The sequence below is a fragment of the Otolemur garnettii genome, unplaced genomic scaffold (assembly GCF_000181295.1).
Source record: "Otolemur garnettii isolate 467f Iridium unplaced genomic scaffold, OtoGar3 scaffold00015, whole genome shotgun sequence".
In the NCBI taxonomy this organism is placed as follows: Eukaryota; Metazoa; Chordata; class Mammalia; order Primates; family Galagidae; genus Otolemur; species Otolemur garnettii.
The window spans coordinates 16,232,605-16,248,728 of NW_003852410.1; positions in this window are offsets into that span (position 1 = coordinate 16,232,605).

The following is a 16,124-nucleotide window of genomic DNA, read 5'->3' on the forward strand; positions in this document are numbered from 1 at the left end:
GGTTACTTTGGGCAGTGAGGAGGGAGACAGCAGACCTGTTTCGCTGCCTTGGAGCCTGCGGTCTTTCATCCCTGTGCTGTGTGTACGTTAGGCAAGGTTGGCACACTCTTCCTGCTTCGTCATTTGGCCGACTAACTCCTCTTTTGTTAGTCTGAATTCAGCCTTGTCTCCTACAGTGCACACCTAATTCAACTACCAGAGTGATTCTTTCAAAAGATAAGTTGGATCCATGCCCTTCTTGCACTCAGTACCCGCCAGAGACTGAAACCCTCTTTCTTACAGTAACCCACAGGTCTTACTTGCATGCTGCGTGCCCATTTTTAATAGCTCGTCTATTTCTTTCCTCCTTGTTCACTCGGCTCAATCTATGCATGTCTCCTGGCAGTCCCTCTCACCCCACAAGCACAGTCCCGCTGAGACAGCCTTTACTTTGGTTTTTCTCTTCCCTGGAATCCTCCCCTGACCTTGAAACTCTCATGACTCGTTCTCTCACTTCTTTCGGTCTGAGCCCACAGATGACTTTACCACAGAAACTTTCCCTGACCACCAGATATAAAATACCATCCATGTGCCCATCTCTCAAACTCAGCTCTCCCAACTTACCTCCCGACGGGCATTTACTTGGGCACTGTCTTTCCCTCCTAATGTGAGCTCCAGTTGACCCTGACATTCCTGGTGCTCTGTGCTTTACAGAGAGTACACACTCAACACGTATTTATTGAATTGAAATCAAGGAATGAGGGAAAATAATTTTTCCCCTGAAACTTTTTGCAGGCTACATACATACTGCTAGCTGGCAGGTTGGTTTTCTTTTTTTTTTTTTTTTTTTGAATGGTAACTATGTACATTAATGCACTTCTGGGGTACAGTGTGGGGTTTTCACACACAATCCAAAACACTTCCATCAAACTGGTTAACATAGCCTTTGTGTCATTTTCTTAGTTATTATTTTAAAACTTTCACATTCTGCTCTTAGAAAGATTCACTTGTACCCTTGTAAGATAAACCTCAGAAGTGATCCCTCCAATTCCCCTCCCTCCACCTATTCCCCCCCTCCCTCCCCCTCCCCATATTCTTAGGTTGTTATTAGGTTATAGCTTACATATAAAAGGTATAAATTAGTTTCATAATAGGGGTGTGTACACTGGATACTTTTTCTTCCATTCTTGTGATACTTTGCTTGGAAGAACATTTTCCAGCTCCATCCATGTGAACATGAAGGACGTAAAGTCTCCATGCTGGTGGGTTTTCTAAGGAAGAATCCAAACCATGACAAGAGCGATAAAGTCTATAACAAAATAACATGGCAGGAGAGATCAAGGTAATCCTTAGGGGAGTGTTAAGAGGAGGCACAGCTGATCAGTAAGTGAGAATCTCCAACATCATTTGGGATTTATTAAAATTAAACAGTCATTTAGAACCTACCCCCAAATAAAGCACTTTTAAAGATAAACAGATGGGTAAGAAGCTCTCTTAGAAAGCCTATAGATAGCACTGTCATCGTAGTCAAGAGTCTGGGCTCTGAGCTCAGAATTACTAGTTTTCATTTCTAGCTCTATGGCTGTGTGCCAGGTGCCTTGGTTTCCCACGCCTTAGCTTCCTCATCTGTAGAATGAGAATCAAAGTGATTTCTGCTGTGTGGAAACACATGAGATGGCCTATGTGCTTAGCATGTGGTTGGTTGGCACAAGGTAAGAACTAGATGTGAGCTGCTGTCATTATTACTACTGCTTTTGTTCAATGCACTTGTGGTGTCCAACTGGCCAATGTTATGCTCAATATGGAGGGGCAGAAAGTTTTCTTGGGAACTCAGACATCTGAGTCTTCAGGCATCCACGCCAGACAAACTCAGAACACTTCAACAGTCAACTCACTTGCCGGGTGTAGGCATGTGTCCATTTGTTGGGAGAGGAGAGGGTAGGTCCAAGGCAACCTAGCCCAGTGCTGGGCACATGGTTGTAGGTGGTCTATTAATACATATGAAAAGAAAGAATTAATGTCAAGCTCAATTTCACCAGGGAAGAATGGAGACCTCTCCCTAAATGGTTAGATTTAGAGAGACTGCAGCAAAAAGTTACAGTCAGAAATCGAAACATCAAAGCTTTTTCATGCTCTTTATAGGAGAAGTGACATACGGAAGTGTCACAATTATTAATTTGTGCCTGAATATCCAAATGGAACCGAGTGGTTTATGTTCTTGGGTGATGAGTTGTTGGTTGGTTTGTGTTTGCATTTTTGGAGCAAGAGAGAGAGAGTTTAAAAAATTTTCCTGGAGCATATCACATTCAGGCCAAAGTTTTAAACCAGATGCCAAATAAATCTCCCCTCAGATATAAAATTGTCATAAAGACCTATAAGATGATATCTCAAATTAGTCCTATCTTTATAAAAGATCTTGAAGTTAGTTACTTTTTTTTAGCTCTTAAATTTCTGTTTGTGTGGAACCTTGTTAACTCTTGATTTCAAATTGTGATTTTTTTCCCCCATTGAAATTTGCTTTGAAATCATAATAGATTCACTTGTGGTTGTGAGAAATATTACAGAGAGATCGCTTAGTGCAGCCTTTCTCATGGTAGCATTTTGCAAAACTATAGTATAATATCACAACTAGAATATTGACATTAATATGGTCCTCTGATCTTATTCAGATTTCCTCAGTTATACTCATTTGGATGTGTGTTGTATATTTTTTCTATACAATATTATCAGCCTTATAGGTTTGTGTATTCACCACTATGCTCAAGATGCCAAACACTTCCAACACCGTAGGATTTCTCCGATTGCTATAGTATAGCCACACTTATTTTCCTCCCACTGCCATCCCTACCTGGAAGTCTTTCTCCCCACCTCTAAAATTTTGTAATTGCATAGAAAAAAAAAATTCTAAAATTTATATGGAACCACAAAAGTCCCAGGATAGCCAAAGCCATCCTGAGCAAAAAGAACACAATTGGAGGAATCACAATACCTTGACTTCAAATTGTACCATAGAGCTGTAGTAACCAAAACTGCAAGGCGCTGGCATAAAAATGGACATGTAGACCAATGGAACAGAATAGAGAACACAGAAATAAAACCACATATCTTTGACACAGGTGCCAAGGACATACAGTAAGAAAAGGACAGTCTTTTCAATAAATGGTGCTGGGAAAACTGGATATCCATGCAGAGGAAGGAAACTAGACCTTTCCCTGTCACCACAGACAAAACTCAAATGGATTAGAGGCTTAAACTTAAGACTGAAAACCACTCAGAGAAAACATTAGGGAAATGCTTCAGGACATTGCAACAGGGACTTCTTAAGTAATACCCCCAAAGCACAATTGGACAAATGGGATCATACAGCCCTAAAACGCTACTGCCCAGTAAAGGGAACAATCATCAAAGAAACAACCCACAGAATGGAAGAAAACATTTGCAAACTACCTACCTGACAAGAGATTTATAACCATGATAATATAAGGAGCGCCAACATCTTGATAGGAAAAAATGAAATAATCTGATTTAAAAATGGACAAAAGATCTGACTCTAGACATTTCTCAAAAGAAGACATACAAATGGCCAACAAGTATATGAAAAAGTGCTTGCCATATGTCCGGGCACAGTGGCTAATGCCTGTAATCCTAGCACTCTGGAAGGCGGAGGTGGGAGGATCCCTTGAGATCAGGAGTTCAAGATTAGCCTGAGTAAGACCTTGTCTCTACCGAAAATAGAAAAAGTAAGCTGGGTGCCCTGTATGGCACCGGCTCCTCAGAAGGCTGAGACAGGAGGACTGTTTGAGCCCAGGAGTGTGAAGTTACTGTGAGCTAGGCGGACAGCCATGATACTGGGCAATAGAGTAAGATAGCTGGGTGCCTTATGTGGCTAAAAAAAAAAAAAAGCTCAACATCTTTAGTCATGAAACAAATGCAAATCAAAACTACAAAGTGCTATCCTTTCACCCCAGTTAAAATAACTTTTATCAAAAAGGGCAATAATGAATGCTAGTCAGGATGTGGAGAAAGGAGTGTAAAACTATGGAAAATGGTGTGGAGTTGCTCAAAAAACTAAAAATGGAACTACCACATGACCCAGCACTCTCACTGCTGGGTATACACCCGAAGGGGGGAATCAGTATATCGAAGATGTGTGCTCTCCTGTAGCACTGTGACAGTAGTCAAGATGTGGATCGACCTAAGTGTCCATTGCTGATTAAAGGATAGAGAAATTGTGGTACATATATACCATGGAATATTCTATGTAGCCACAAAAAGAATGATATCCTGTCATTTGCAACAAAATTGATGGAACTGGAGAACATTATGTTTAGTAAAATTAGCCAAGCACAGAAACACAAACCTAGCATGTTCTCACTCATATGTGGGAGTGAAATATTAAAAACAATTAATTTCATGGAGCCAGAGAGTGGAATGATGGTTACTAGCAGCTGGGAAAGGTAGCTAGCAAAGAGTGAGAATAAAGTGAGGATGATTAATGGATGCAAAAATATAGTTAGATAGAATGAACAATATTTGATAGCACAACAAAGTGATGATAATTAACAATGTTAGGGTATACTTTAAAAACTCAGTGAGTGAACGTGGACTGTTCCTACATAAAGAAACGTTAATCACCCTGATCTGATTAATTCACATCATATGCCTGTATCAAAATATCACATGCACCCTATAAATATATGCAACTATTAGGTAGCCATAATAATTAAAAATAAAATAAAAAATAAGCTTTAAATGGAATCTCATCATGTGTAACTTTCTGGTTGCTGAATTGTATTCCATGCTGTGTAGGTCCCATGGAGCTGTTGTAGGAAATCCAAGCTGATTCCGGTTTGAGGCTATTACAAATAAAGCTGCTTGACTATTCACATACAGGTTTTTGTGTGAACATAAATTTCATTTCTGTGGGATAATGGTCAGTGGGTAGGGCACCGGCCACAAGCACCAGGGCTGGAGGGTTCAAACTCAGCCTGGGCCTGCTAAAACAAACAAAAAAATAGCCGGGCTATTTTTTGTGCAATTTATGACAATTGCTGGGTCATACATGGTGGCTGTAAACTTAGCATTTTGGGAAATGGTAAAATCGCTTTTCTCTATAGTGGCTATGCCATCTTATGTTCTCACCAGCAATGCAAGGCATACATTATCTGTTTTCTCCACATTCTCACCAGCATTGATGTTGTTACTATTTTTTTCAAGCTATTCTGATAGGCATGCATTACAGCTTTAATTTTCATTTCCTTAGTGATTTATCATGTTGAGTTCATTTGTTTAATTGCCTTTGTTTATTTTCTTTCTGATATACATATACATATACATATATGTATATATGTATATGTATATCAGAAAGAAAAAAAAATATATATATTTTTCTTTTTGAAATTTTTGGCTGGGGCTGGGTCTGAACCCGCCACCTCCGGCATATGGGGCGGTGCCTTATTCCTCTGAGCCACAGGCACTGCCTAAGTCTCACTTTGTTGCCCTCAGTAGAGTGCTGTGGTGTCACACAGCTCCCAGCAACCTCCAAATCTTGGGCTCAAGCGATTCTCTTGCCTCAGCCTCCCTAGTAGCTGGGACTATAGGTGCCCTCCACAATGCCTGGCTATTTTTTTTGTTTGTTTTAGCAGGCCTGGGCTGGGTTTGAACCCACCAGCCCTGGTGCTTGTGGCCGGTGCCCTACCCACTGTGTTATGGGTGCTGCCCTTCTTTCTGGTATTTTGATATGAATTGCATTAACCCTAGAGACGGATTTGGGAAGAAGCGCTTTACCATGCTGAGTCATCCAGTCCATGAACACTGTTATTACATCATCTTTGGCTTTATTCATCAGCATTTTGTAATTTCAAGCATACAAATCTTACAGGTATTTTATAAGGTACATACCTAAACATTTACCTTTCTTTGGAACAACTGTACATGGTATTGTATTTTTAATTTCAGTTTCTGCACTTTTATTGTTCGCATTTAGAAATATGATTGCTGTTTTTGTGCTAATCTTGTATTCTGTGACCTTGAGGAATTCATTACATGAAGTCTTTTTGAGACTAATGTCTGATCATCATATAGCTGAAATATGTAACCCTTAGGCAAAAGCCTGAGGCCTTGGATGTTGCTTTTTGTTTTTGAAATGACCTAAAGCCATTACGTGTTTATTTTAGACCTGCAGCAAACCTTTGGGAGATGCTGTCACAGAAAGGTGCTTTGTGCAAATGCATTGCAAGGGGATCCATTAACTGATCTGTGATCTATTTTAACTAACCACCTTTTCATGCAGAGCAGGTGGAGCTTAATAATGAAGAAATGATCCGAGGTCAGCACTTTACAGAAACCTTAATTCTAATTCCAGAATGACTCGTCAAGAAACTCTTGTTTTACCAGCACGTGAAAAATTAGGTGGTTCAGGGCCTTGAAACCACATTTAAGTTGTAAATTATTTCAGAAGTTATAGAACATGCAGAAATTATCTTTTCAAACAAATATGTGGCCAAATTGGTGCTTGCCAGCAGCCAGCCCAAAGCAGCACAGGAAGACAGCTGAGCCTGTATATCTTTTTTTCTTATGTTCTTTTCCTTTTGAAGAGTTTCCTTTAAGAAATTAAACAGAACAAAATCCTCAACTTCATTTTCTTTCCCCCAGTTCCCTAATTTTGATTCAGAACCACATCTTTGTTTAAGGGTTTATGTAGATAAACCTCAATTTTGTCAATCTCAATTTTGTCTAAGAAGTAGGATCAACTTCTAATTTTCGGTGTTAAATCCTATGCTCTACTTTCTCCTGCAATATTCTCAAGATGACTGCACCAGGTTATGTCCTGTGCTGGGCCAGGCGTTGTCATAAACCAAATAACTGCCCCTGCATTGCTACTAGCTGAGAAGTGCTACCCACACGGTCTAAAACAGCTTATACTCAGCAAGTGCAGTGGGTTATTACAGTATCAAATGCTGAGGGGAACAGAGAGGAAGCCCAGAAATGCTCATTGTGTGTGCCCCTTCCTTCCCAGTTCTAGAAGCATCTGGAATTCTCCTGGAATGGTCTGGGGCTTCTTAGGTGAGCTTAAGGAAAAATTAATCCACATGGTTAAAATTTTCTATCTTTCTTTCTTTCTTTTTTTTTTTTTAAAGACAGAATCTCAAGCTGTCGCTCTGGGTTGAGTGCTGTGGCATCACAGCTCACAGCAACCTCCAACTCTTAGGCTTAAGTGATGCTTTTGCGTCAGCCTCCCAAGTAGCTAGGACTGCAGGTGCTTGCCACCACACTCAGCTATTTTTTATTTTATTTTTTGGCTGTAGTTGTCATTGTCATTTGGTGGGCCCAGGCTGGATTTGAACCTGCCAGCTCTGGTGTATGTGGCTGGCGCCCTAGCCACCTGAGCTACAGACACTGGCCACAACACCTGGCTTTTCGGGGGGGGGGGAGGGCAGGGGAGGTTGTAGTTGTCATTGGTGTTTGGCAGACCAGGGCTGGATTCGAACCTGTCAGGTCTGGTGTATGTGACTGGTGCCCTAGCTGCTTGAGCTACAGGCACCATGTCAACATGGTTAAATTTTCTTAATCATTTGAAACTCCAAAGTAAGACCCACAATGGTAGATAAGAGTAGCAACTTGTCATTAATTGTAAATTAGAGAATTTGTTGTTATCAGCTGCCTTGGTGGGGGTGAGTGGTGGGTGGGGTTAGGGGAACAAAGAAAATGAAAATGAACAAAAAGGCTGCAGAGAGCAGTATGGACTGAGGAGAATTTGTGATGCACACCTTGTGTAAAGACGTTCAAATTTATAACAAATTTTAAAGTGTGAATATGGCAGAAAAAAGCACATGCTAAGGCGTGGCGTGGTTCACACCTGTAATCCTAGCACTCTGGGAGGCTGAAGCTGGTGGATTGCTTGAGCTCTGGAGTTCGAGACCAGCCTGAGCAAAGTGAGACCCCTGTCTCTACTGGAAAAAAAAAAAAAATAGAAAAACTAGCTGGGTGTTGTGGTGGGCCCCTGTAGTCCCTGTCCCTCCTAGTACTCAGGAAGTTGAGACAAGAGGATTGCTTGAGCCCAAGAGTTTGAGGTTGCTGTAAGCTATGATGCCACAGCATTTAAGCCCAGGGTGACGGAGTCAGATTCTGTCTCAAAAACCAAACAAAACAAACAACCCCCCCCACATGCTAACGAAAGTTTTTATAAGGCCACTAGTATAAAAAGCCTTGAAGTGGTGGCTGGAAATGTGTAGGAAAAAAATTACTAAAGCTCACAAATGTTTGTCTTGAGTCTGCAGAGGCAATCAGATCTCAGATCAGTGAACTGGTGACTAGCTACTAGGTAGGCCCCAAAAGGTGGCTTAATGGCTGACTCCGTAAAGTACTCAAGCTTCTAGTACACCACCAGAAGCAGAATTCAAAGGGTTGCCTTTTAATTTAAGCAAACAGACATTTATTAAAATTACTTTTCTAAGAAACATATTTATGTGCGTTATAAACAAGAATGCTTTTAACATTAAAAAATTTGAACTTTAAAAAATATGTAAAATGTTCAAAAAATGTAAACAGGAATTTTCATCTCATTTTCCATATGGTTATATAAGCACCTTAAATATCAACACAGATCACAGACAGGCCCATTTACATTCATAAGAATTTTCTAAATAAGAACAAATTAATTTGAAAATTGTTTCCAAAATTAAATGTTATTTTTTGGCAGCTAAAGTAACACTCGTTGTAATCAAGACTGAAGGATAATGTGTGCTACAAGTAAGTAAAATGTCCACATAGTTGAAGATTTTTTCTCCTTAAAAAGCAGAATTAAAATGCCTATCTTTAACATTTTCAGTAGACGCTTTCCTACGGGTTTCTCTGACTTTTTATATTTGAAGATATGGAACACGAAATTTGATTTTCTTGATGACTTTTGTAGCATTATAAATGCCCGGTATTTTTTTTTTAGCATTTTCTTTGAAAATTTTCTTTCTTAATGGTTGTTTATAGAAATTTATACATTTATACTGGCCTTGGATAACTCTACCAAGTCCAGTATTGATTATTACCTGCAACAGACAAACAAGCTAGACTGCTAGAAATATTTATTAAATAAGAGTCAATAATCATTGAATGAGATTTATGGAAATACATTCAGAAAACAAGCTGACGGTTACAGAGCTGATGGTTATGTGACAATTCAGTTAGGCAGTCACAGCTCCCTTAGAGCTCTCTTTTTGTGTTCTTATTAGTTTTTAGATAAAGATTGTGTTCTTAGTTTTCAAGAAGACTGACTTTTAGAATAACAACTTTCAGAAGGAAAATGTTACTTGGTTTTAATTAAAGAAGACATCTTTATGCACTAAGATCGAATGAAAGGTCTACTTTTGTTGCTAGTCTCAATTGCATTTTAAAAAATTTTAAATGTGTTAAAAAGTTTAGTTTTTTCCAAAAAACCCATAAGTATTGTTTATTTTGAATAAAAATATACTTATTCTTGATATAGACCTGAAAAAGTTATGCATATTGAACTTCTTAGGGGTGCTGTAACACGTTACTACAAACTGGGTTAAACAACAAAACGTATCCCCCCCCCCCCAGTTCAGGAGGCCGCGAGTCTGCGGTCCGGGTGGCAGCAGGTGGGTTCCTTCTGCAGATTTGGTTCCAGGTGTTTCTGAGCTTCTGGTTCCCGGTTTCCAAGAAGACTGACTTTTAGGAGAACGACTTTCAGAAGGAAGGTTCCAGTCTCTCTGAGCTTCTGGCGTTTGCTGGCAATCCCCGGCCCTCCTTGGCCGTTAGCCTCACGGCCCATCACGGCAATCTTGCCTTTTCTCCTCACACAGCCTCCCTTCATGTCCCCTTTTCTTGTAAGGACACCAATCATTGGGTTTACGGCAGACTGTAATCCAGCATGATTTCATTTTAACTTGGTCTTATCTTATTATTATTACTATTTTTGAGAGACTCTGTCACTCTGGGTAGAATGCCTTAGTGTCAACTCACAGTAAGTAACCTCAAACTCCTGGGCTCAAGCGATTCTTGCCACAGCTTCCCACGTAGCTGGGACTATGGGCACCTGCCACAACACCCGGCTAATTTTTCTATTTTTAGTAGAGATGGGGTCTTGCTCTTGCTCAGGCTGGTCTTGAACTCCTGAGCTCAAGCAATCCATCGGCCTATGCCTCCCAGAGTGCTAGGATTACAGGTGTGAGCCACTGCACCTGCCCAAAGACCCTATGTCCCAGTACGGTCACACTCACAGGTTTGAGGGGTTAGACCTTGAATGTATCTTTTGGAGGGACACAGTTCTGCCCCCGTACATGTATGTGTGCACGTTATTTAATATGTACTATAGAATGTACAATGTAAAATTACATGAAGTACAGACTTTCTCTTGCTAGATGATTTTACATATATGGAGGAGATAACCAACTTCAAATCGATTTTTAAATGTGCCATCTTAAAAATGAAGATTTTAATGTCCTACTTGGAAAAACCCTGTAACCTTTCAAGTCAAAGAATGAAGTTCCAGCAACAGGAAACTCTCTATGCTGGCCCTTCCATCTTGATTCTAAGTGAACATTCTAATTAGAACCAACCCTCATAATTACTTTTATATTAATAGCATTATAAGGTAAATGTTCTTTTATCTGGATTTTATCTCTCTGCTATAAATTGCATTGTTACCTCATCTCATGCCCCTCGCATTATCAATTATTGGAGACACTTCTTAGACAGAATTGAGGCCATGAGTAATTGGAGAAGCAGCTGATAGTTGAGGGAAATTTTTTTACCTTCCCTTGCAAGGATGGATCTCTAATTTGGCTGTGAAAATGCTGATATAAGACACCCCTTTAACTCACTCTGGGAGGTTTTTGAAAGCCAGTATAAAAAGCTATTGAACAGGCAGAGAGATTCCTAACAGATGAATCTCTGGCTTAGTTTTAGATTTTTTTCCCCGTTGTCTTGCGAAGAAGAAAGGGCATTTATGCTTATCAGTATGAAGAGCTTTCTAGATGATACCGCCCTTGTTCATCAAGAGCCATCAGCGCACTAAAACAGTGCAGAAGTTTGTATTTTAGGGACCAGATTTCCATTTATCTACTTTTGAGCTCCACAAAAATTGGCAGCCTTGAAGAAGAAGACATTTTGTACCCCCAAATCCCTAGGTCCACCCAGAAATCCAGCTTGATCCATTTTCTCTCTTTCTAGTGGTCTGATTTATGTCAGAAGATTGTGATTATGGCTATCAGGTTGCCTTTCTCAAAGCCTTTTTAATTTGCACCGTTATCCGGTGATAAGGGTTAATGGATCTGTGTCTTCTGAAAAATACAAAAGGGTGCTTTGCCACAAACACTCGTGAGACTTCACGGACTGAGGAGCGGCTCTTTTGGATGCTATTAATAGGATGGTAGCTGACAAAAAAGTCCAAGGTGCAAGTTAGCGTTCCAATACACTTGAAACTCTAGAATATGTTCCCCTCGTCATTCTGTTAATGGAGATATATTATCTCTCTGAGAATTTCCTGTCAAACTCTGTTAAGTAAATAAAGAAAAGGTGAAATATCAGAAACAGAACAAATGGGGCTAAATCCTCCCCTGGAAAGAAGAGAGCCAGCTGTTTACTGTGCTAATTTGAAACAAAATGAAAATGTATGTTTTTCATCTTTGTGGAATATAATTTTCAAACGCAGGCTCAAAGTTGGCTTTAGAGAAGACCTGTTTCTCTTTTGAAAAAACTATGGCATGGTCTGGTTTTTGTGTGACAGATGTACTGAGGGTTCTGACCTGAGACAATGTCTCACTGACACTTGTGTGTTGCCTCCGATTTGATCCCAAACCACAAAGTACAGGCGTGCCTGGGTTATGAACAAAATAGGTTCTGTAGGTTTGTTATTAAGTTGCATTTGCATGTATGTTGGGACAGGTGCATTCAGCTGTTACTTGTAATAGTCTCTGTTCCTAAGTGCAGGTCAAACATCAGTCAGGTCTTTCTAACTTGGGGACTGCCTATAATGTTTGAATCATTTAGCAGGGTTATAGTTCAACATATTAAAATCAGAATAGACTGACATTTTATAGTCTGAGATCTATAATTTTAGCTACTATCTATTAGGCAGGACCCTGGAAGTTTTGTGCGGGTGAGCAGAGCCACTCAGCTCCATGCAGATCTCAACCAAATTCCATGTTGCCCTGGGAATCCAATCCATAACTCATCCTGTTGGCCAATGGCTCTCAACTTGAGGTGATATCCTCTACTCAATGCCAAGGACGTTGGGTGATATCTGAATGTCTGGAGACATTCTTGGTTATTATAACTGGAAACATTGTAAGTGGCCTCTAGTAGGCAGAGGCCAGGGAAGCTGCTGTACACCCTGGAGTGCACAGGACAGACTCCCACAGCAAAGGATTTATTGGCCCAAAATGTCAATAGTGCCACAATTGAGAAACCTAGCTTTAGAACAGTGATCTTTTTCTTTTCTTTTTTTTTTTTTTGAGCAAAATTTTTTTTTTTTTTTAATTGAATGGTAACTATGTACATTAATGCACTTCTGGGGTACAGTGTAGGGTTTTCACATGCAATCTGAAATACTTCCATCAAACTGCTCAACACAGCCTTCATGTCATTTTCTCAGTTATTGCTTTAAAACGTTCACATTCTACTCTTAGAAAGATTTACCTGTACCCCTATAAGATAAACCTCAGAAGTGATCCCTCCAAACCCTTTCCCTCCACCCATTCCCTCAGAACAGTGATCTTTAAACACCAAAGTGTGCCCAAACCACCCGGAGAGCTGATAAGGCACCCAGAGGCCCAGGTTCACTGAAACAGATAAAGGCCTGGAACTTTGTAGTTTTACCAAGATTCCAGGTGATTCCCACTGAAGTTCAAGAACCTGTGCTATAGGACATTAATTAGGTTTGGAAGTTGGACATGAACTATTATTCGAAACCTTTTTCGAGTATATGTAGTATACTCTTCAATTGCTTAGACCTCTTACACAGGAAAGAAAGAAATCCTATAACAATAATTTCTTAATTATTATTTTCTAGGCCAGCATTTCCCACCTAATCCATGGATTATGTAGTAGTTACTGGGCTGAGAGCATCAAGATGTGTGTAACCATTGCTCATAGACCTGAAAAAAAATTATCTTACACATATAATACTTCCCAAATTACATAGATGATCTGATTAATGATGTATACATTCATTTAAACGTGTTACTCATCTAGTGTTTTTAAAAAAGAGATGAACATTAACATAGCTCTGTCATATGTGGGTTTCCGAAATATTTTGATATTTATTTTACAAGGGGTCCTCCAACTTGAAAGTCATCAGCAGACTACATTTTCAAGATTTTTTCCATTTTTACAAATAGTAACAGTATCAGAGCTCCCACCAGTTTCTTCTGAGATTCCATATAGATTTCTACATCTAATACTCAGTTTCTCAAATAAGTCACCTGGGGATCTTGTATTACCAATTTTGATTGGGTTGGCTTGGACTTGTGATTCTGCATTGTGACAGGCTCTTAGGAGCAGCAACGCTCCTGGTCCTCACACCACAGTCTTAGTAGGAGGGATTCAGATATGTCATTTTCTGGAAACTTATACACTCTCAGCACCACATTTCTTAAAAGGCATGTACTGTTGAAATGACTAGATCTCAGTAAAGCAGGGAGAGCCAAAAGGAAAAAAAAACGTACTAAACAAAGCATTGCAACTCATGTTTAGCTTGTGTAAACCTTATAGAAAGTCCTTCTACATAATCTGATTAATTTTTTTAGCACAGTGTTACCACAAGAAAGGAAACAGGAAGAAAATTCAGATGAGAACGAAAGACCACATAGAAAGTTGCTTAGTCTGCTCGTGGTTGGTCTGTTACAAAATATCTTGACCTGGGTAACCGATTAACAGCATACATCTTTGCTCACCATTCTCAGAGCTTCAAATTCAGTGTCTGGTGGGGCTGCGCTCTGCCTCAAAGATGACACCACAAAGATGCTGTGTCCTTATGTGGTGCAAGGAGCAAATCGGTCCCTCATGAGCTATCATAAGGGCAGTGATCACACCCTAATCATTTCCCAAAGGCTCCACCTCTCAATCAATACCACCACAGTGGGGGTTAAGATTTTAACATATGAACTATTTTTTTTTGGGGGGGGCACAAGCATTGGGCGGCCCCATCACTAGGATGCTCCAGATAGCCCTGAACATGAATCACATTCATTCATTTCTCCCCTCCTCCCCTCAAGCACTGGCAACCACTTATCTTTTCATTGTCTTTGTAAGAGTATTACCTTTTCTAGAATGTCATGTAGTTGAAATCAGTCTCTTAGAATAGTTTCTTTAACTTGGCAGTGTGCATTTAAGGTTTCTTTCTGGTTTTTCCTTGGCTTGATAGCTCATGTCTTTTTAAAGCTGAGTAATATTCCATTGTTTGGGTGTCACTGGAAGCTTTTGATTTGCAGAGCACTATGCTAAATCCCTGGGAATACACAATAAAAGACACCTCACCCTCAGCCACCAACCTTACGCTTAGAGGGCTGTGCTGTAATTTTAAGAATGTGTTATTATCTCATCTATTTCTCATAAAGTCCTGTGAGATAGGTACTAATTTCTCTATTTTCCACATGGAAACTAAAGCTCAGCTAACTTAGTTAACTTGTGCAAAGACAGCTTGGATTTGAGCAAGACAGCCTATATTTGAACTCAGGACTTTTATCCCACTATATCTCATTCTTTTCAATATAAAGATTTATATGCACTGTCCTTAGAGATTTTACAAGCCAGTGGGAAATAGGGGCAGACGCATGTGCCTCACGTGACTCAGCTTCTCCATCAGCATCTGTTTACTTAAGTGCAATTCTCTTCTGCTGCCCACTGTCTCCTACCTTCTATTGTAAGCACCCTCTAAAAATTGTACCTAATATTAAGTAGCTCAGATCTTGCCCTCAGCTTTCATTTCCTACCAGAAACACACACACACATACACTCACATACAAGCAAACAAATAAAAAACAACAACCCCCCCCCCCCAAGTGAACTCTTGGTAGTTGATTAAATGGGGCACCTCCCATCATAGGGTGCTCTGTCTGACTTCAAAGTCTGTCCTTTTCTCACTGCAACATAGTTCATGTCTCCTAGAGATGACACAGGTACAGCTGGTAAACCAGCTCAATCCTCTCTAATTTCTCATACTTAGCATTTTCTCTGATATCTTGGCCATTTGGTTTGCTGTTAACAGACTGGGGAGTCCAGTAAGAAGAGTTGGCAAGGTCATGGCTGAAGCTCAAGGTCAGAAGAGTAAACAGTGTATTCCCCCTGTTCCAGAAGCTTTCATGCTTCAAGGGCCTAGCTTTGGGTTGGCCAGCCAGCCCCCAGCTCTAATCCCTTCTCTAATCCATTTGGCTGAGGCAACAGTGTATCCTATTTTCCTAACCACAACTGTGAATTTTTTACTCCTCTGCTCAGAGTTTCCCAGTGAAAGGAAAACAGGGTAACTTTACAATGGAGAAATCTGACAGACGCTCCTTCTGTCCATGCAGGAGTGGGAAAAGGGAAATCTCAGACTCCCGGGAGGAATGTCCTGGAGAGTGACACAACGACCCTCTGTGACATTCTTGCCAAAGCCAGATTCCCTGACTCTACTCGGGAGGGGTCGTTAGACCAACCCAAGCTGAGGGACATTCCACAAAATCTTAAAAAGTAACCAAGTTACAAAAGTCAAAGAAACAGTTGCAGACTGAACGAAGACGGCAAAAGAGAAATGAAAACATCTGCGAAAGTGTGATTCTGACAATGTTAATTTCCTGCTGTCCATATTAGTATGGTGATTATGCAGAAAAAAGTTCTCATTTGTAGGACATGCACGCTGAAGCATTGGAGGAGATAGGGCATCGTGTTGGCAACTTAATCTTTGTCACGCTCTTCCAACTTTGTTCTAAGTTTGAGATAGTTTCAAAATGAGAAAACTCCAAGATAACTCCCAGTGGCTGCATTCTTTTCCATAAAGCCCTTGGCTGATACGTGGGGACTTCTGTAACGTGATTCCATCCTCCCAGCCCTCACTGAGTCCATGGTTTCTCTGGCTGCTGGTCAACCCCTCACTGTTCCAGGGGATGCCGCACCATTCACATTTCTGGTTTTTCTCTATAGTCAAAGATGGC